Below are 21,558 nucleotides of genomic sequence, written 5' to 3' on the forward strand. Positions count from 1 at the left end.
ACTTATGGATTACAATGGCTTCCCCCCCATATCATCTCTCCCACCCGCATCCCTCCCCTTTCCCACTCCCTCTCCCCTTCCATTCACATGAGATTCATTTTCTATTTTCTTTATATACAGAAGATCAGCTTAGCGTACATTAAGTAAAGATTTCAACAGTTTGCTCCCACACAAACATAAAGTGAAAAATAATAGATGATTTTTAAAATGATGATGAAATCAGATCAGACCTATTGTCATGTTTAATCCCAGTGAGAGTCAAGTTGGGAATTGATAATTTCTTCTTCTTTTTTTTTTTTTTTTTACAGAAGATCAGTTTAGTATACATTAAGTAAAGCTTTCAACAGTTTGCACCCCCATAGAAACACAAAGCGAAATATACTGTTTAAGTACTCATTATAGCATTAAGTCTCAATGTACAGCACATTAAGGACAGAGATCCTTCATGAGGAGTAAGTGCACAGTGACTCCTGTTGTTGACTTTACAAATTGACACTCTTGTTTATGGCATCAGTAATCTCCCTATGCACCAGTCATGAGTTTCCAAGGCTATGGAAGCCCTCTGAGTTCACCGACTCTTATCTTGTTTAGACAAGGTCATACTCAAAGTGGAGGTTCTCTCCTCCCTTCAGAGAAAGGTACCTCCTTCTTTGAAGACCTGTTCTTTCCACTGGGATCTCACTCACAGAGATCTTTCATTTAGGTTTGTTTTTTTTTTTTTTTTTTTTTTTTTTTTTTTTTTTTTGCCAGAGTGTATTGGCTTTCCATGCCTGAAATACTCTCATGGGCTTTTCAGCCAGATCGAAATGCCTTTAGGGCTGATTCTGAGGCCAGAGTGCTGTTTAGGACATCCACCATTCTATGAGTCTGCTGAGTATCTCGCTTCCCATGTTGGATCACTCTCCCCTTTATTTATTCTATCGGTTAGTATTAGCAGGTACTAGACTTGTGTATGTGCTTCCTTTGACTCTTAGTCCTTCCATTATGATCAATTGTGAACTGAAATTGATCACTTGGACTGGTGAGATGGCATTGATACATGCCACCTTGATGGGATTAAATTGGAGTCCCCTGGTATGTTTCTAACTCTACCATTTGGGGCAAGTCAGCTTGAGCATGTCCCAAATTGTACATCTCTTCCCTCTCTTATTCCTACTCTTATGTTTAACAGGGATCACATTTCAGTTAAATTTCAACACTTAAGAATAACTGTGTATTAATTACAGAATTAAACCAGTCATATTAAGTAGAACAGACAAAAAAACTACTAAGAGGGATAATGTATTAAGTTGTTCATTAACAGTCAGGGCTATGCTGATCAAGTCACTATTTCTCATAGTGTCCATTTCACTTCAACAGGTTTCCTTTTTGGTGTTCAGTCAGTTGTCGCCGATCAGGGAGAACATATGGTATTTGTCCCTTTGGGACTGGCTTATTTCACTCAGCATGATGTGTTCCAGATTCCTCCATTTTGTTGCAAATGACTGGATTTCGTTGTTTCTTACTGCGGTATAGTATTCTAAAGAGTACATATCCCATAATTTCTTTATCCAGTCTACTGTTGATGGGCATTTGGGTTGGTTCCAGGTCTTAACTATTAGCTATTGTGAATTGAGCTGCAATAAACATTAAGGTGCAGACCACTTTTTTGTTTGCCAATTTAAATTCCTTTGGGTAAATTCCAAGGAGTGGGATGGCTGGGTCGAATGGTAGGGTTATCTTCAGGTTCCTGAGGAATCTCCAGACTGACTTCCATAGTGGCTTGAGCAGTTTGCATTCCCACCAACAGTGGGTTAGTGTCCCTTTTTCCCCACATCCTCTCCAGCATCTGTTGTTGGTAGATTTCTGCATGTGAGCCATTCTAACCGGGGTGAGGTGAAACCTCATTGTGGTTTTGATTTGCATTTCCCTGATTGCTAATGACCTTGAACATTTTTTCATGTGCCTGTTGGCCATTTGGATTTCCTCTTTTGAAAAATGTCTGTTGAGGTCCTTGGCCCATCTCTTAAGTGGGTTGTTTGTTTTGTTTTTGTGGAGTTTCTTGATCTCTTTGTAGATTCTGGTTATTAACCCTTTATCTGTTGCATAGTTTGCAAATATTTTTTCCCATTCTGTCGGTTGTCTCTTCACTCTCCTGACTGTTTCTTTGGCAGTACAGAAACTTCTCAATTTGATGCAATCCCAATAGTTGATTTTGGCTTTGACTGCCTGTGCCTCCTGGGTCTTTTCCAGAAATTCTTTGCCTGTGCCAATATCTTGAAGGGTTTCTCCAATGTTCTCTAGTAACCTGATGGTGTCAGGTCGTAGATTTAGGTCTTTAATCCATGTTGAGTGGATTTTTGTGTAAGGTGGAAGGTAGGGGTCTTGCTTCATGATTCTGCACGTGGAAATCCAGTTTTCCCAGCACCATTTATTGAATAGACTGTCCTTGCTCCAGGAATTAGTTTTAGATCCTTAATCAAATATAAGTTGGCTGTAGATGTTTGGGTTGATTTCTGGTGTTTCAATTCTGTTCCATTGGTCTATCCATCTGTTTCTGTACCAGTACCATGCTGTTTTGATTACAACTGCCCTGTAGCATGTCCTGAAATCTGGTATTGTGATGCCTCCGGCTTTGTTTTTGTTGTACAAGATTGCTTTAGCTATTCGAGGTCTCTTGTGCCTCCATATAAATTTCAGCACCATTTTTTCCAGATCTGAGAAGAAGGTCTTCGGTATCTTCATTGGTATTGCATTGAATATATAAATTGCTTTTGGGAGAATGGACATTTTGATGATATTGATTCTTCCAATCCATGAGCATGGAAGATTTTTCCATTTCTTGGTATCCTCTTCTATTTCTTTCTTTAAGGTTTTGTAATTTTCATCGTAGAGATCTTTAACATCTTTGGTTAAGTTTATTCCAAGGTATTTCATTGTTTTTGTAGCTATTGTGAATGGGATTGATCTTAGAAGTTCTTTCTCAGCCATGGCATTGTCTGTGTATACAAAGGCTGTTGATTTTTGTGCATTGATTTTATACCCTGCTACTTTGCCAAACTCTTCTATGAGTTCCAATAGTCTCTTAGTAGAGTTCTTTGGATCCCCTAAATAAAGAATCATGTCATCTGCAAAGAGGGATAGTTTGAGTTCTTCCTTCCCAATTTGTATCCCTTTAATTTCTTTTTCTTGCCTAATAGCTCTGGCTAGAACCTCCAGAACTATATTGAATAGCAGTGGTGAGAGTGGGCATCCCTGTCTGGTACCAGATCTCAATGGAAATGCTTCCAACTTTTCCCCATTCAATAGGATGTTGGCTGTGGGTTTTTCATAGATTGCTTTGATTGTATTGAGGAATGTTCCTTCCAAACCCAGTTTCCTTAGAGTTTTCATCATGAACGGGTGTTGTATTTTATCAAATGCTTTCTCGGCATCTATTGAGATAATCATATGGTTTTTCTTCTGCAGTCTGTTAATGTGGTGTATCACATTGATTGTCTTGCGCACATTAAACCATCCCTGCATACCAGGGATAAATCCCACTTGGTCTGGGTGGATGATCTTTCTGATGTGTTGATGCATTCTATTGGCGAGAATTTTATTGAGGATTTTTGCATCTATGTTCATCAGGGATATTGGTCTGTAATTCTCTTTCAGTGCTGCATCTTTTTCCAGCTTAGGAATTAAGGTGATGCTGGCTTCATGGAAAGAATTTGGGAGGATTCCCTCTTCTTCGATTGTTCTGAATAGTTTGAGAAGAATTGGAGTTAGTTCTTCTTTAAATGTCTGGTAGAATTCAGCAGTGAATCCATCTGGTCCTGGGCTTTTCTTTGTTGGGAGGGCCTTTATTACTGTTTCAATTTCTGTCTCAGTTATGTGTCTGTTTAGGTTTTTGATGTCTTCCTGGTTCAATTTAGGTAGGTTGCATGTGTCCAGGAATCTATCCATTTCTGATAGGTTTCCCTGTTTGCTGGCATACAAGTCCTTGTAGTAATTTCTGATGATTCTTTTTATTTCTGTGGTGTCTGTTGTTACATTTCCTTGTTCATCTCTGATTTTATTGATTTGGGTCTTTTCTCTTCTTTTTTTAGTTAGTTGGGCCAATGGGGTGTCAATTTTGTTTATTTTTTCAAAAAACCAGCTCCTCGTTTGGCTGATTTTTTGTAATGTTTTTCTTGATTCAATCCTGTTGATTTCTTCTCTGATTTTAATTATTTCTCTTCTCCTACTAGAGTTGGGTCTGGTTTGCTGTAGGTTTTCTATATCCTTGAGGTGAATTGAAAGCTCATCTATTTGGTGCCTTTCCAATTTCTTGATGTAGGCACCTATTGATATAAACTTTCCTCTTAACACTGCTTTTGCTGCGTCCTATAAGTTTTGGTATGTTGTGCTGTTATCCTCATTTACTTCCAGAAAATTTTTGATTTCTCTTTTAATTTCTTCTATGACCCATTGTTCATTCAGGAGCATGTTGTTCAATCTCTATGTGTTTGCATATCCTCTAGGGATTCCTGAGTTGCTAATTTCCAACTTCATTCCTTTATGGTCTGAGAAGCTGCATGGTATGATTCTAATTCTTTTGAATTTGCTGAGACTTGCTTTATGGCCTAGTATGTGGTCAATCCTAGAGAAGGTTCCATGTACTGCTGAGAAGAATGTAAAATCTTTAGCTGTAGGATTGAAAGTTCTGTATGTATCTGTTAGATCCATTTGGGCCATAGTGTCATTTAAATCTACTGTATCCTTGTTGATCTTCTGTCCTATTGATCTGTCTATTTCTGAGAGTGGAGTATTGAAATCCCCCAGTACTATTGTATTGGGGTCTAAGTCTCCCTTTAAGTCACTTAACAAATCTTTTAGATAAACTGGTGCCCTGTAGTTAGGTGCATATACATTGATAATTGTTATATCTTCTTGCTGTATTGATCCCTTAATCATGATATAGTGTCCCTCTTTGTCTCTCTTAACAGTTTTTGTGGTAAAGTTTATGTTGTCCGATATTAAGATGACTACTCCCGCTCTTCTTTCATTTCTGTTGGCATGGTATATCTTTTTCCAGCCTTTCACTTTCAGTCTGTATGGATCTTTGTTGGAAAGATGTGTTTCTTGTAAGCAGCAAATAGATGGGTTTTGTTCCTTAACCCAATCAGCCAATCTGTGTCTTTTAACTGGACAGTTCAGGCCATTAATGTTCAATGTGACTAATGAAAAGTGGTAACTTTGCCCTGCCATTTGCCAAAGGTAAGTTCTAATATATGCTTTGAATTCCCTGTGATCTTTTGCTGTGAGGTTTCCTTCCTTTATCTTCTTTCATATTGATGACCATGTTTCTGTGTTTCTGTGTGTAACACATCTTTAAGCATCTGTTGCAGGGCTGGACGAGTGGCGACAAATTCTTTCAATTTCTGTTTGCTATGAAAAGTCTTTATTTCACCTTCATTCACAAATGATAGCTTTGCAGGATATAATATTCTGGGCTGGCAGTTGTTCTCTCTTAGTACCTGGGCTATATCTCGCCATTCCCTCCTAGCTTGTAGAGTTTCTGATGAGAAGTCAGCTGTGAGTCTGATTGGAGATCCTCTGAGAGTAATCTGACGTTTCTCTCTTGCACATTTTAGGAGATTTTTTTCCAGTGGAAAGTCTCCACAACCCCTTGATTTCAATAAGGAAAGCAAAAGTTGGGTTAACTGTGAAGCAAAAATAACTTCAATATCAAGAAATAGAAAGACATCATAAGACATCATTACACACTGCTTTGTCTGATGGGTACTATTTGGAGGAATAATTTACTTCGTCCACAAGTCTATGGCCTGAAGCAAAGGAATAGCATAATCCGGGCCAACAAGTGTCTTACATTTCTACAACCTGTTTTTTGTTTTTTTTTTTTTTTTTTTTACATATTTCACAGTTCATTGTCCTCCACAGACATATCAAAGGAATTTATCTCAACCACATTACAAAAACATTCAAAATCTGGAAGTTATTCACTTTTCAAGATCCAGTGGTCACATCACACAGTTCTGCTAGAACTATAGTTGATAATGCCATCCAGTACGCCATGATCCAGAGTTTCAGTGCCACATGGCTTGGTGCTTACCTTTGGCACTGCCCAGAAGCTACATCCGATGCCAAGGTTGGTCTTGCAGAGAATGTAAATTAAAGAGCCATTTTCATTTATAACAAACAGATCCAGCTGGTGACACAGCTGTTAAGTGGGAAGCAGGGCAAAATTTCCAGCTACCTGGGAAGGTCTAATTATAAAACCACCTAGAAAAGCTTTCAAAATCCATAAGTGAACTAGCCTACCATCAATACTGGTTTAACCTAAAGAAGTAAAAAAAAAGAAAAGGTGAATTTATCTGAAACACCTATTGCTGAAGAAATCAGGAATATTAATAAAGTCTTAAAATCTATGTCTTTCTTGAAGCTGCCTTTGATATTGTCATACTTTCTCTATATGCAAACTTAAAAATCTCAGGTTTGGGATAATCCAGACAAAAAGAGTTGTGAAACGTAATCTTTTTACATTTCTATATCAGTGTTCTCTATTAAAAGAAAATGAGAAAAGATCAGCAAGTACAGTAAATGAAGACAAAATCTAGACATTTGAATATTATAGCAGTTTCCCTAAATAGTTAAAGTAGATGAATGTATTAATATATAAAGTCTCTTTGGCATTCCTTAACATTTTAGCAAGTTAAGATATAAAGCTTCATTATAATGTGGTATGTTCATGGCTACCCTTTTATTAGGAAAAAATTACATTGCAAAACAAAATAATCCTTGCTCTACATGTTGTACTCCAACAACTTAGCTTCCCAGTGTCTATTTAATGTGTGCCAAAGATTTCCCAATCCATCCATCTTGGAACCTACTGAGTGTAGAGAGTTTCTAGGTGAGGACAAATTCCCCTTATTTACTGTATCCTTTAAGTGGTCTTAATAACATTCGAAACACATCCAGTATTCACCAGTGAGAGGTACATTGTCAGTGTCTTAGTCTCTAAGTGCAGTATCTGTCCATCATAATAAACATGCATTTTTCACAGATACTACTTGGATTTAAGTTTAGACTCATTTCACTGTACAATTTATACCATTCTATAGCATCTATAAAGCTTCATCTATCCAATGACTAAACATAATGACTAAATTTGAGAAGCCAGTTTTTAAGAGTATCTACTTTTGAAGTTGTCATTTTTAATTTATAAAAGTATTACTTCTTTTTGTTTATCTAATTATTCTTTGCAGTAAAATAAAATCATATAACTAAACTCTCACAAGATTTGTAAAGTTTTAAAAATGGAAATATACATAATAAAATTTATCTTGAATTTTACCTAATATCTGAGAAATGATGTAATTCCAAGAAACAACAATATTAGAATAAGACTTACACAGTTCTGTATTTATATTTATACTTAGTGCCATCCCAATTGAGGTCTTACATTTGAACAACACTCCTTATTTTATAGTGGTAAATATGGATTGAATACTGCCTCAAAAATAGTACCAGTATGTTAGTAAATAAATATTTTCAAAAGACTCTAAAAGAATGAATATAAATGTTGTCTTTCCATGGCATTTTCTCAGGGAAGCAATGAATGAATAACTAAAAGGAGAAGGCATTGATGTTATTGATGGTTGGAATTTCTGAAGTGTTTATTAATTGTCTAGCACTGTTCTAACCTTTATTATATAAATTTTCCCTTGCAATCCTCACAGTGTTACCTTAGGAGGTCTTGTTTTTTATGTAAGGTAGTTGGTGGGCATTGACACTCTGGCAAAAAAAAAAAAAAATTGAGAATGACCTAAATGAAAGATCTCCACGAGTGAGATCCCAGTGGAAAGAATAGGTCATCAAAGAAGGAGGTACCTTTCTCTGAAGGGAGGAGAGAACTTCCACTTTGACTATGACCTTGTCTAAATATGATCAGAGTCGGTGAACTCAAAAGGCTTCCATAGCCTTGGCAACTCATGACAAGAGCCTAGGGTGATTACTGATGCCATAAACAAGAGTGTCAATTTGTTAAGTCAACAACAGGAGTCACTGTGCACTTACTCCTCATGTAGGATCTCTGTCCTTAATGTGCTGTACATTGTGATTTAATGCTATAACGAGTATTCAAACAGTATTTTTCACTCTGTGTTTCTATGTGGGTGCAAACTGTTGAAACCTTTACTTAATGTATGCTAAACTGATCTTCTGTATATAAAGAGAATTGAAAATGAATCTTGATGTGAATGGAAGGGGAGAGGGAGCGGGAAAGGGGAGGATTGCGGGTGGGAGGGAAGTTATGCCGGGGGGAAGCCATTGTAATCCATAAGCTGTACTTTGGAAATTTATATTCATTAAATAAAAGTTAAAAAAGAAGTTATCTATTAAATTTTTCTATTGCATTTACTGTTAGGATATTTCCCAAAAAGGCTTATCCTTGGGTTTTTGTGGTTGGATTTTATACTTGTTTGGGAAGAGGATTCTCTCAAATAGGGGCTATTAACTTCATAATTTTATGATGAAGAATATTCAGTATATTAATGAACTCAGCCCAGAGTGTTGTCCAACATAGTGTGAGTTCATATGTGGATTTTTCTCACTATAGCATCCAGAGTTTCATGAGATCTACAAGTGCTCTTAGCACTGTAACACTACCAACAACAGTGAAAACTTTAAGAACCAATTTTCTGAAAGTTGACATTAGTGAAAATGGTGGACAAAGGATGTTTCATGTGTGACCCTTCCATAAAGCCAAAAAATAACTGGCAAAAAAAATCATTATCAACTTTCCCAGAATTCTGGTAATTATACAAAAGCTTGTATCAATCCGACGAATGGGGAGCATTTAGTGAAGGAAAACAGCTAAATTAGTAGGAAAAGTGAGCTTTGTGGCATTTTCCACTTACCTTCCTTTCATCCCTCTCCCCCAATATCCAGCGTTGCAGCAGCCTTAGAACAACAGCCAAGGGGCCTGGTGCTGAGGCACAGCAGTTTAAGCCACCCTGTGACACTAGCATGCTACATTGGCATGCCAGTTCCAGTCCAGCTGCTCAGCTTTCCATCCAGGTCCCTGCTGATGTGCCTAGGAAACCAGCATAAGATTGCCAAAGTGCCTGGACCCCTGCCACCCATATATATGGGAGACCAGGATAAAGTTCTTGGCTCCTAGTTTCAGCAAGACCCAGCTCTGGTCTTTGTGCCATTTGAGGAGAGAACCGGTGGATGGAAGATCTCTGTCTCCCTATTTATTCCTTCTCCTTTCTCTCTCTCTCCCCCTACCCTCTCTCTCTCTCTCCCTACCCTCTCTCTCTCTCTCTCTCTCTGCCTTTCCCTTTCTGTTTATCATTCTTCTTTTCAAATAAATAAGTACACCTTAAAAAAATAAGTAACAGCTGGCATTCCTTGTACCAGAGGGAGCAGATCAGGGATGGAACAGTTTTAAAGCCTCATTCTCCAAAAGAAGTCATTATTTGCCCATCTGTTGGTTTCCCCGGAACACCCCACTGGGAAGGCTTATCTTTACTTGACCTCGGATGAACTTACCCTGTGCTAAAAATTTCTCCCTAGGGGATATTTTCAGATGTTTTAACATCACTGCTGCCTGAGGCAACAAATAATGGTTGCAGGAAACAATGCACTAAGAAAAAGTTGAAAAGGAAAAGTTGTGAAAGGAGATGTCCGTAGGGTCTTTGAAAAGTTCCAACACATTCCTGGGGATGTAAAAGGGCACACGTGTGTATTTTGTGCATGCTCATAACAGTGCTCTCGCCTCTGATTGATCTTCAGAATCTAACAAGAAGTGAAGGCTAAGGAAAAGAGGTAATTTGAATGAATTGTGTGTTTAAGACAGACCCCAACGAAATCATAGAACCCCTAGAAAAATTAATCAAACTTCATTAGTTCCACATATTTAACACTGTCCTATCATTAGCTGACTCTAAGGAAACCATTAGTTGACTCTGTTAAGCTGAGTAGAGACTTCAGGGGAACAATAAGGTATTGAATTTACAGAATTAGTGAGGAAAGATCAACAAACAAACAGCCACAAAAAACAGTAGCAATGACAACAACGTAGGGTTGGGGGGTGGGAGTTTCTTGATTGTCAAAGTTACCAAAATATATTCTTCGAAATGTCCAGTTTTCAATAATTACAAAATAGTCAAAGAAATAAGACCATAACACTTATGGGGGGGGGGGGGCGTGGACAATATAGAAACTCCCTGATGAATCCCAGACTTTGAAATTGTTTCACAAAGCTTTGTGTTTTCTAAAGAGTTATTTTGTTTATTTGAAAGGCAGAGTGATGGAGAGAGGGGCATAGACATAGAGAAAAAAGTTTATTTTATCTGTTGATTACACCACAAATGACTGCAACACCTGGGGCTGGACCAGGCTATAAAGTGAAACCAGGAACTCTATCCTGGGCTCCCACACAGGTCGCAGGGGCCAAATACTTGGACCGTCTTCTGTGGCTTTCCCACACACAATAGCAGGGAACTGGATCAGAAACAAAGCATTCAGGACTTGAACAAGTGCTTTAATATAGGATGCTGATGCCACAGGCAGAAGCATAACTCACAGAGCCACAACATTGGCCATAGGCCAAAGTTTTAGATAAACAATTTTAAATATATTCAAAGAGTTAAAGGAAATCATATATAAATAACTAAAAATGATAATTATGTCTATGTAAAGAATACTAATAAAGAGATAGGTTTATAAACAGGAACCAACTAAAAATTCTAGTATTGAAAAGTACAATAACTTAAATGAAAAATTCACAATGAGGATGAACAGCAGATTTGTTATAAAAAGAACTGAAATCTGAAGATATATAAATTGATATTACTCACTCTATGGAACAGAAAGAGAAGAATGTAGGGAAACACTTTCAGAGATGTGTGGGAAATGATTGAGTGTACCAAAGTATAAATATTCTGAGAATGAGAGGTATGAAAGGTAAGGTCAGAATGAATATTTGAAGAAATATTGGGTGAAAATTAACTAAATTTTATTTCAAAAATCATCCTACACTTCCGAGAAGCACAAGGTATGTTAAACACAAAGGAAGCTTCACATAGACATATCATAAACTTTTAGAGTCAAAGTCAACAAGAGAAATGAGTCATCATATATGAGGTTTCCTAAGCAAGGCAAACACTGATTTCTTATCAAACATCATACAGACCAGAAGGCAGTAGCATGACATATTCAAAGCAATGAAAGAAAAAACTGTGAACCAAAATAGCCTTTTAAAAAATGAAAAGGAAATTAAGATATTTCCCTATAAACAAAATTTAAGTAATTTGCTGCTATAATAACTGCCTTCCGTACAGGAAATACTAAAGGAAGTCTCTAACTTGAAATTGAAGGATAACTCATATTCACATGAAGAAGTAAAGAGTTCCAGTAAAGGAAACTACATAGATAAACATAAAAGACAACAACAAAAATCTTAAATTGACCTACAAAAATTGCTAGATCACAGGAAGTAAAAGAAATTAGTTGTTAGAAATACCTTGAAATGTTCAAAGAAATATGGAAAGCAGTCTTTTGTTTCAGCAACATACCCATTGAGTCAGCAGTCAACAAGCAGCACTGCTGATTCTTCGGCAATTCATGATCATTCACTGCCATTGATGTCTGCTGTGCAAGAGAACTCTGGGTTCTATATCCCAGTGACTTTCCAGATGTAGTCCTGAGCCAGTACCGTAAGTATCACCTAGAACTTATGAGAAAGGCAAATTTTAGAGCCCCTCCCGGCCTACTGATTCAGAAATTATCCTAAAATGCCCTCTAAGCAATTCTGATGCACTCTCAAGTTTGAGAACCATGGATTGCTAATAGTAGTATGTGGTGAATGACCAGAAAGGACTCAGACCAGTTTCTTAAGAACTCAGGATGCAAAATGTATGACAAGGAAGAAGTATGCCCAGTGAATTTTTATGGGAAAGTTAGGAAAAATTACGGTTCAAAGTGAGATACTGGATGAAGAAGTAACTATTTGTGTGTGTGTTATTGATGAAGTGAATGTCTGTACTAGAGAAAACAAATGCTGGAAGAATTCCTTCCTAGGCTGTGCCTTTCTAGAAACAAAGGAAAAGATGCTAGACAGAAATAACTTCTTGCAAGGAAGTCAGAAAGCAAAGAAAGTCAAAACTAGAGAACAGAAATAAAAACCAGAAATCGGGCTGGGGGTTGGCAGTTGGCATAGTTGTTAAGGTTCCACTTGGGTCATTTACATCCCATACATGAGTGCCTCTATTCAAGTCCCATTTCCTAGTCCAGTTCTAGTTTTCTACTAATGTGCACCCTGGGAAGAAGTAGGTGATGGCTCAAGCAGGTGGGTCGCTGCCACCCTTGCAGGAAACCTGAATTGATGACTGGGCTCTTGGTTTAATCCCGCCTCAGCTCTACCTGTTGTAGGTATTTGGGGAATGGACCAGTCAATGGACCATCTCTGTTTATCTGCCTCAGTCTCTCTCTGTTCCCTTACCTTCCAAATAAATACAAATAAATAAATAAAAATTACAAAAATATGGAATCAAGAGATTGAAAAATGAAACAATATGAGATTCAGGACAATATTAGCCAAATAGAATTTGTGACCTCTTACCAGACACTGTGAATCCATCCTTTCTAAGTCTACAACTTGTAAAACAAAAAAAGAGGATTCATACACTAAATACACTATATGTATACTTTTAGTAATCCTGAGAGGAAGACACGGGAAGCTAAGAGATATCCTCTTATCAGGTCTTAAGACATAGTTGAGAGTTTGAGATACTGCTTTCTGAATATGCTGAGAAACATATGGAAAGATGACACAAACTTAAGTCTCTTTATCATTCTCATTCTCTGTTTCTAATTCCTGAAAGATTATATAACCCAGAAAAAACACACATTAACTACTTCCTGTTGATATTGAAGTCCTTGATAAGATAGAGGATAGGTAATTTGGGAGTTTTTTTCCTCCTGTTTTCTATTGAGAATATTATGCTTTGAAGGAATGAAAAGAAAACTAAAAACAGCTTGTAAAAGGACAGTATTATTTTTTCATTTTGTTTTGGAATTAATATAAGAAGATTAAATGGCCAATGAGGCTATCATAAATGTTATGAAGATTGAAAATAACATTTTCATCTAGAGCATCATGATTTGTTCCAATGGATTCCAAACACAAGCAGGTAAGAATGTAAAATTTCTAAGCCAGCAAACAAAAAAGCCTGAAAAACAAATAGGTGTGGGAGTAGGAATTGAGCCTAATGGTTAAATCTCTATTTGAAACACCTGTGTCTCTCTTTGGAGTGCCTGGATTCTGGTTACTTGCTTCCAGCTCCTGACTCCATCTTCCTACTAAAGCAGATTCTAGTCTCAGCTATTGTGGCATTTAGAGAGAGAATCAGTGAATGGGAGCTCTTTCTGACTCCATCTCTCTGAATCTCTGCCTCTCAAGTAGTTTTAAAAGTATAAGTATGCAATTATACAAAAGAAAAAAAAAGCATTCATAGTGACTCAAAATCCTGAAAGGTAAAGAAGTCTTTACTGATAACTTTAACAAAAATATGCAGTTCTTATTGCCCATAAATCACCAGGTTATGGGACACATGATTGGGCTAGAGAAATGGAAATGTATGCCTATTTTAGAAAGATTCATTTATTTATTTGAAAAGTATAGTTGCACAGAGAGAGAGAGTAAGAGAGAGAGAGAGAGAGATCTTCTATCTTATAGTTAACTCCCCAAATGGCCACAACCTCCGGACAAGGGCAGAACCGAAGCCAGGAACCAGAAGCTTCTTCCAGGTCTCCCACGTGGGTGGAGGGGTCCAAGGACTTGAGCACCTCCACTGCTTTCTCAGGCAATTACAGAGAGCTGGATCATATGAGAAGCTGGCACAGCAGGCTGTGGCTTAACCTGCTGCACCACAGTGCAGGCCCAAAGATATGTCTATTTAAAAGCAGCAAAGTAGACAATGGAAATATGTGCCAAGGAGATACTTGTATAAAAATTCACATACACCAGACAGAACTAGATGAGGTTGGAATTGAGAGATATGACATCATTAAAGTAACACACTTGAGACTATTTAATCAGAGTCAGACAGTGTATGATGTTAGTTGCCTGTTACAAACAAATTTGAGCAGAAATTATTAGTGGTTGGGGACTTCAATTATCTGGGCATCTGCTGGATGTTTCATTCAGCTAAGGGCAAAACAGCTGACAAAATATTCCTAAAAAATAACCTCATTTCAGAGCAGAGTTATGTAGTTTTAGGTGTATAAAGGATTTTAATGAGAATTAAGTTCAATGTCTCCCCTAACATTTAAATCCAGGGGGCCGGCACCATGGCACACTAGGTTATTACTCTGCCTGCAGCACCAGCATTCCACATGGGCACCAGTTCTAGTCCCGGCTGCTCCTCTTCTAATCCAGCTCTCTGCTGTGGCCCGGGAGGGCAGTGGAGGATGGCCCAAGTGCTTGGGCCCCTGCACCCACGTGGGAGACCAGGAAGAGGCACCTGGCTCCTGGCTTTGGATCAGCGTAGCTCTGGCCATTGTGGCCATTTGGGGAGTGAGCCATCGGAAAGAAGACCTTTCTCTCTGTCTCTCTCTCTCTCTCTTTCTCACTGTCTGTAACTCTACCTGTCAAATAAATTTAGAAAAATTTTAAATCCAGGAAAATTTATTAGATCTAGATAGGTTACATTTTATTCAGTGTTACAAAGTAAATTATACTTGAGACAGGCATAAAATATCAGATTTCATTTCATTCATTCACATTTTGTCATAAACTTTGACCCTCCAAGATCATGTATAGCTCTTATCTGAATGTGTCTGCCAAGAGTTCATGCGCTGAAAATTAAATCCTCAATATGACAATGTTGGGAAGTTGGCTCTAGTGGTGGTGTTTGAGTCATAGAGTAATACCTTTCTAATAATGGGCTTACTATCACAGTAATTTGGCCCCTTTTTTTCTTTTTTCTACCCACATTCTCTTGCCCTTACACTTTCTGCAATGAGTTGAAGCAGCACAAGGCCCTCACCAGAAGCATAATAGATCCAGATACATGTTCTTGGACTTTCTAACCAAAAGAACCAGAATCTTGAATAAACCTCTTTCTTGTATAAATTACCAAGTATCAGACAATATCACAGCAACAGAAAACAAACTGAGACAAATATGTTGAAACTCTAAACTATAGTATAGTGGTATTTTTTTTTTTTTGACAGGCAGAGTGGACAGTGGGAGCAGAGAGAAAGGTCTTCCTTTACCGTTGGTTCACTCTCCAGTGGTATTTACAGGTACCTCTTTAGGGAAGTAATTAGGCCATGAGGGTGGAGCCCCAATGATGGGACTGGTGTCGTTATAAGAACAGACGTAGAGAGGTGATATCTACTGTATAAGAATAAATCAATATATTCCTCTGCAACCAGGAAGAGGAGCCTTACCAGGAAACATGAGGGGTGGCACCTTATCATTGACATTGTCACCTTCAGGATTATGAGAAATAAATGTTTTTCTAGGTTTTGTTTTGTTTTGCTGGTCAAATCTATTGAGACATTCTCTGAGCATTTGTAGAATCTGGATGTCAGACACTGTTCCAGGGACTTCAGTACATTAGCGCAAACACACATACATCTCTGTATTTAAGAAAAATATATTCATATATTCTAGATAGAGGAAAGAAAAAATGAATAACATAAAAATAAGTAAATGAATAAGGCTTATTAAAATGATAGTCACTCTCCACATATGTCTATCTAAATTTAAATAAAGTAAATTCATCCCTCAGTCACACTAGCCATTTATTAATTGATCAACATCCACATGCACCTGCGGCTATCTCATTGGGCAGAGTGAAATTACTATGTTAAAGTTAATAAGAATGATTTTATCCTTTTTCGGAATATTAACTCTCTGTTTTTATATGACAAATTACTCCCAAACTCAGCATCTTAAAATAATACACATTTGTTATCTCACAATGGTTTCAGAAGGTCAGAAATCTAGGAGTGGGAGTGGTTTTCCTGGATTCTGGCTCAGGTTAAACATCATGAGTTTGCAATCAAGTTGTCAGTCTTGGCTATAGTCACCTGAAGCTCACTCACATGGCTGTTGGCAGGAGGTTGAATTATTTAAGCCTCTTCATAGGATGCTGACAAAGTATCAGCTTGTATTACCTAGAGCAAAGGATCTGAGAGAGACAGAAAAGAGAGTTACAACCTTTTTTTTTTTTTTTTTTTACAGGAAGAGTAGACAGTGAGAGAGAGAGAGAGAAAGGTCTTCTTTTCCATTGGTTCACCCTTCCAATTGCCGCTGCAGCCGGCGCACTGCGCTGATCCGAAGCCAGGAGCCAGGTGCTTCTCCTGGTCTCGCAGGTGGGTGCAGGGCCCAAGCACTTGGCCCATCCTCCACTGCACTCTCGGGCTACAGCAGAGAGCTGGCCTGGAAGAGGAGCAACCGGGACAGAATCCAGCACCCCGACCAGGACTAGAACCTGAGGTGCTGGCGCCACAGGCGGAGGATTAGCCTAGTGAGCCGCGGTGCCAGACAGTTACAGCCTTTTTAATAACCTAATCCTGGGAGTGACATTCCATTATTTCTGTTGTTTTCTATTGACTGCAAAGGGACTCATTAAGTCCTGCTGCAAAGAGAAGAATGAAGCTCCTGGTTTTGAGGAGTGGAGCATTAAAGGGTGTGTGGATGCATCTGTAAGGGGATCCTGATTAGGTAAAGAGGATTGAGAATGCCAGTTTGCAGGGTTTGGGAAGGAGGAAGCAAGGTGCAATGTTAAACAGGGTGAGCAGAAATATCATTGAGATGTGAGAGGTGACCAAAGACTTGAAACATTGCAAGAGGGAAAGTAACATTCAGGGTTCTTCCAGTGGGCCCGGGCTGTGGTGCAGTAGGTTAATCCTCCACCTGTAGTGCTGGCATCCCATAAAGGTGCCAGTTCTAGTCCTGGCTGCTCCTCCTCCAATCCAGGCTCCTGCACCCACATGGGAGACTGAGAGGAAGCTCCTGGCTCCTGGCTTTGGGTTGGCACAGCCCCGGCCTTTGCAGCCATTTGGGGAGTGAACCAATGCAAAGCCTTTTTCTCTGCCTCTCCCTCTCACTGTCCGTAATTCTACCCCTGAAATAAATAAATAAAATCTTAAAAAATAGGTTCTTCTAGCTACTACCCATAATTCGGTGAGAAAATCACAATGATAGGCACTCAACACCACTTTTCCGTATGTAGAATAGATTCATTAGTAACAGATTGGGGAAAAGATAGCCTTGTAGGCTGTTTAGAGCCTACTGGACATAGAAATATGAATTGCAGGAAGTTCAAAAATACAGTGACCTCTTAGAGACTGTAAATCAGAATAACAGAGCAGATGTTAGATCTCAGGTTATTCTTTTTTGAAGTTCAGAAAATTTTCATTGTAAACATTAAAAATAATTGATGGCCTAAGATGGAGGCATAATTTTTCTTTAGCAAAGATTAATCTTCTGTTCTTCTAAGAAATATTTATTTATTTATTTATTTGAGAGAGATACCCCATTCACAGATTTGCTCCCCAAATGCCTATGGCAGATAGACCTTGGCTGAGGCTAGGCAGGGACCAGCCAGGAGCCAGGAGTACAATCCAGGCTTCCCACCTGGAAGGCAAGGATTCAACTACTTAAGCCTATACCACTGCCTCCCAGGGTGTATATTAGCAGGAACAGAAGGTAGGATTGGAACCAGGACTCAGATCTATACACTACCATCTGAGATGTGTGTCATGACTACAGTCATAATCATTAAGTGAAGTGCTAACTCTATTCCTTTGTTCTGAGTAAGAATTTTAGTGGTTTCTTATTATCAGGATTTGCTGAGGATAGTATCTGTGCAATGTTTTCAAAGAAGAATAAGTTCAGTAAAAACATTTCAATCAAAAAGTCTTTTGAACTGGGTATATTCACAGATGTATATCCCAGAAGATTTAGTCACATACAGTTACACATGAGGGTATTTTAAAAAGGTTTGTGCTACTGGGGCCTCAGAATCAGCCCTTAAGGCATTTGGATCTGGCTAAAAAGCCCATGAGAGTTTCTCAGGCATGGAAAGCCAAGACACTGTGGGAAAAAAAAAAAAAAAAAAACACACAACCTAAATGAAAGATCTCTGTCAGTGAGACCCCAGCGGAGAGAACAGGCCATCAAAGAAGGAGGTACCTTTCTCTGAAGGGAGGAGAGAACTTCCACTTTGATTATGGCCTTGTCTAAATAAGGTCGGAGTTTGTGAACTCAAGAGGCTTCCATAGCCTTGGCAGCTCAGGACAAGAGCCTCGGATCCGAAGCCAGGAGCCAGGTGCTTCCTCCTGGCCTGTGAGCTCTGAGGAAACAATCTTCCAGTACCAATTAAAATTTGTTCCTAGAGTTACAATTCATCACCTCTATGCTTTAAGGCATATGAGAAGCCTGTTTGAAAGAGTAGCTGCCTGCAATGTTTTTATTATAAACATTACTGAGAGCAAGCACTGTCTGAGATGCAAGGGGAACAGCAATGAATACAACAGACACAGGTTCTGCCTTTCCCAGTGGGGAAGACAGGAAGCAGTCAAATAAGCAAAATGACATGTAATATGGTGACTTAAAGCAACAAGTGTGGTATGAAAAGTGAAGTGTAGTAGGTCAGGAATAAAACAAATGGGAGCTATGGTGATATCATTTGAGAGGAAATCTGAAGAAAGTGATTCAGCAAGCTGTGTGGATATCACTAACAAAAGCATCCCATGCCAGCAGGAGAGCACTTCAGAGATCCTGAAAGAGGTGTATGTGTGGCATGTTCATAGGGCAGCACAGAAGCCCTGGAAAAAAAGGAGCAGAATGACAGTAGAGAGACTGGAGTGACAGCTGAGGGGTGAGATTATGCAGGGTCTTGGAAGCGGAAGTCTGGCCATTGGCATGTATTCTACATGTGAAGGAATGCCATTGGAGAGCTCAAGCAGGGGTAATAAGATCAGAGGTGCCTGTTGAAGATCCCAGGCTGCTGTATGGAGAATAGAGCCAAAAAGCCAAGATGAAGCAAAAGAGAACAGTTATTCTGTAAACGATCGGACCCATCCCACACCTCAGAAACAAAGGAGAAGGAAGAGAAGAGTCCCATCTTTGTGCTGAATTTTGATGGAGAAACTATGAAATAGGTAGTTGGGCTTTTCAGACAATTATATCAATCACATTAGAGCAGCAAGAAGAATAGGACAGAATGAAAGCACAAGGAGGGTCGGCGCTATGCATGGCTCACCTGGTTAATCCTCCTCCTGTGGCGCCGGCATCCCATATGGGTGCCGGGTTCTAGTCCCGGTTGCTCCTCTTCCAGTCCCGCTCTCTGCTGTGGCCAAGGAGGGCAGAGACCAGGAGGAAGCACCTGGCTCCTGGCTTCAGTTCTGTGAAGTGCCATTTGGGGGGTTGGGCATGAACCAACGGAAGGAAGACCTTTCTCTCTTTCTCTCACTGTCTATAACTTTACCTGTCAAAAAAAAAAAAAAAAGCACAAGGAGATTTATTATGGAACATGTGTGAAATGTTCAGAGATACTGAGAAGACATTTTGGGGAACACAAGTCAGGAAATCTGGTGTATGAAAGGGCTCAAATCATTGCAATTTGGGCGTAAAATAAATGATAACTTTGTAATCATAGGCTGATGTGTGGTTGAGGGAGATATAATGAAGGCTAAAGTAAGGGTGGGCATTTGGTACAGCATTTGGAACATTGGTTGGGATGCCTTAAGCCCATATCAGTGTACTTGGGTTCAAGTCTCAGGTCCTGTAATTTCAGCCTCCTCATGCATACCTGAGAGACATCAGAGATGGCTCAAGTGATTGGGTTCTTGCCACACACATGGGAAACCTGGATTCTGGATTTTGCCCAGTCATTGAGGGCATTTGATGGAGTGAACTAGCAGATAGGAGATCTCTCTGTCCCCTTTCTATCTCTCTCTGACTAACAAATAAATAAAATAAGTAGTAAAATATTTAAAGAGAATAAAGTAATGGAGAAAAAATACTTTCAGTAATCTATTTAGTAAGAAAATTGTTCACTGTAATGTATTTCCCCACAGGGCTACACAAGGATCTGATTATAAAGGATCATTTAAAAAGTGACATACAATAAGCAGAAGAAGTAAAATTGGTACCATAAGTATTAACAAATGAAGTGGAACAGATGATACAGTTAAGTAATTGCAAGACTATGTCTTAAGACTTAGAAGAGGTGGGTGTATCAAATATGTCAGTGTTGCCTGTACCCACATCTGCTATAGAGGCAGCAGGAACTGGGAGCCACATTCCTTGGGTACTACTAAAATTCCTTGTCTCAGGACTTTCTCTTATTACTAGAGTTTCTTGTACTTTCCTGCCTGTTGGTATCAGGGACAAAGTTTAAGATATTGAAGCACTGTAATTATTCCAAATTGTTTCAAAGTCTTAGCTTTGTGGATTAGCAATGAAATACAATGTGTTTGCTTAGTTTCTTTCTCCCATGGAACTCCTTCCATTCTACCCAAGCAAATTCTACAATGCATATACACCTGAATTTGCAATATAGGTTTATCTAACTCAGGCCTTCACTTACTAGGATCAGGGAGAGGAAACTGTGTTGAGCCTTGGTTTGCAGACAGGTGGAAGTTTGGTATTTGGCAACTGGTTCAGGAGAAAGAAATTCAAACCCAATGTTAAGACACAAAAGTTTGCCACCATATTTACAAAGTAGTAAGTAATTCACCTAGATTAGAACTTTATTCATATTTTTAGTGCTTCTGAGTTGAAATTAGAAAATGTCACATGTGAATCACATCTGATAGGCTGTGATTTTTGTCAGTGTGGCTTTTGTGTATTTATGGGCTTCACTCACCAGAAACATAAAGCTGCTAAAATTATGCTTTATGCAGAAAGAAGCATAATATCATTATTGTTGGAAAACTTACCTGCTGTGCTCATAATACTCTTGTTGTCTACCCCTGGGGGTTCATTATGATAAGTTGTTTAAGGTTGTGAACTCTTTGATACATAAATGAGAATCATTGCTGAATAAAGATATTCCTTACTTCCTCTCATAAGGAGGTGTCTTTGCCTATGCATTGATAACCCATGACTTGTACAAAGAAATTCTATTTTTCTTACTTTCTTTTGGGTTAAATTTGAAGGTCATTCCTTTCCTCAATTAACTTCTATAAAGTAAAAAGAAATTAAAAGATGTCTAACTACACTGATATCATGTGCAGTGTTCCTGGACTTACAGTAGGGTTACTTTTCAATAAACCCATCATAAAATGAAAATATCTGAGATAGAAATTGCATTGAATACAAATAACCCACCATACAGCACTGCTCAGTAACAGAGCACACCGTGGAGTATCACTTGTTTCCTCTTGTGTCTACAAGGCTGACTGAACGCCACGGCTCCTGCCACTGCTCAACATCTCAAGAGAGTATTGTACTGCATATTGCTAGCTTGGGGAAAGATCAGGTTTAAAAATCCAAAATAAGGTTTCTACCAACATAAAGAAGGGAGTGTAGATCATATTTCTCAAAGGACTCATTTAATACAG

At 38.7% G+C, this 21,558-nt stretch overlaps 1 protein-coding gene and 1 long non-coding RNA gene across 3 annotated transcripts in view; one reads left to right on the top strand and one right to left on the bottom strand.

Moving 5' to 3' along the window:
* The window catches only part of LOC138848442 (uncharacterized), a 92,095-nt gene that overhangs the window by 40,211 nt on the left and 30,326 nt on the right, over nt 1–21,558 (top strand). The window lies entirely within an intron of this gene.
* YIPF7 (Yip1 domain family member 7) overlaps nt 15,273–21,558 on the bottom strand; it is a 121,049-nt gene continuing 114,763 nt past the window's right edge. For both annotated transcript variants that reach the window (XR_011386223.1, XR_011386221.1), the window contains 2 exons: nt 19,254–19,478; nt 15,273–16,172 (listed from right to left, as the gene is read on the bottom strand). The gene's annotated coding sequence lies outside the window, so the exon portion shown is untranslated. The remainder of the gene's footprint in view (nt 16,173–19,253; nt 19,479–21,558) is intronic.

Source organism: Oryctolagus cuniculus, chromosome 2, assembly GCF_964237555.1.
Source record: "Oryctolagus cuniculus chromosome 2, mOryCun1.1, whole genome shotgun sequence".
Lineage (NCBI taxonomy): Eukaryota > Metazoa > Chordata > Mammalia > Lagomorpha > Leporidae > Oryctolagus > Oryctolagus cuniculus.